Here is a 1,033-nt window from a genome sequence, read left to right as displayed (position 1 = left end):
ATTATATTACCCAAATTGTGTGAAATCTCCTGATTCCATATTAACAAGTTTTTAAAACTGACCCATATACTTTGTGTAAACGTATGTCAAAATACAGATAAATTCCTGCACTCGTACGCATTCGCGGCAAGCATAATTCGCATAATTCATTTAAACAATAACGCACTTGGTCGAGGTGGGGAACGTGCGTTCGACTTAAATCCAGATTTAGAATACGTATTCGCCTCAGATCTACCTGTGTCCATCAAGTAAATCATGGATCCCCGGGAGTTACAAGTAATATAACTCAAAAACATTTTCTTTTTCATCCCTATTACAACAATATTATGATTTACAAAGTGTTCTTTACATACTTTATATTAATCGATCGATTAAACTCATCGATAGTGTCGGTTTTCGTTCACGGTTTGTATTTTAAGTGAAAGATTGTATCAAAATTCCATAAATTCTTTAAATTGAAAAATTATAAATGCCACAATATGTGGTTCCTAAAGGAGAAGGATATGAACTTTTGCGTCTGCCGCATTGTGGCTACAATCACGTCAAGCAACCCAAAATAATGCATGGTAATGAATCACAACCCGGCATGTGCTATTTTATTTTATTACGGTTGAATTCATCAATCGTAGACAATATAAATAACTATATTATTCATGTGAGTGGCCATGGATGGCTGCGCTGGGCTATGAAGACGACACTCATCCCTTGAGCTGGCGGTGCGGTGGGTCACTAATCACGTCCAGACACGTAATAACCGCTGCGCATTGTGTAACTTTTACGACTCCAAGTTTAAAATACGTTCGCCTTGGTGAGATCGACTTGACTTGTCCTGGAGAGAGGACGCATGCATCTTAATTTTAATTTCCAGCAAAATTAGATACAACGATTTTTTATTTATTTTCAGCGTGATAGTGGTGGACCATTGACTTCACGGATAGGTGGGACAAACTACCAAATAGGACTAGTGTCTTATGGTCATAGATGTGGATATGTAGGATATCCTGGCGTTTACACTAGAATTACAGCTTCCCCA

At 37.8% G+C, this 1,033-nt stretch overlaps 1 long non-coding RNA gene across 1 annotated transcript; it reads left to right on the top strand.

Annotated features, from left to right (window-relative positions):
- The first annotated feature begins 86 nt into the window (after positions 1-86).
- On the top strand, positions 87-988 carry LOC113464361 (uncharacterized). The gene is made up of 3 exons (XR_003389205.1): positions 87-405; positions 495-808; positions 905-988. It is a non-coding gene; the product is annotated as an uncharacterized LOC113464361 (long non-coding RNA).
- Positions 989-1,033: the final 45 nt, after the last annotated feature.

Source organism: Ceratina calcarata, unplaced genomic scaffold (assembly GCF_001652005.2).
Source record: "Ceratina calcarata isolate Rehan_Ccalc_2016 unplaced genomic scaffold, ASM165200v1 scaffold346, whole genome shotgun sequence".
Classification (NCBI taxonomy): domain Eukaryota; kingdom Metazoa; phylum Arthropoda; class Insecta; order Hymenoptera; family Apidae; genus Ceratina; species Ceratina calcarata.
The sequence above is the reverse complement of the archived record's forward strand: the minus strand, read 5'-3'. Positions and strand labels throughout refer to the sequence as shown.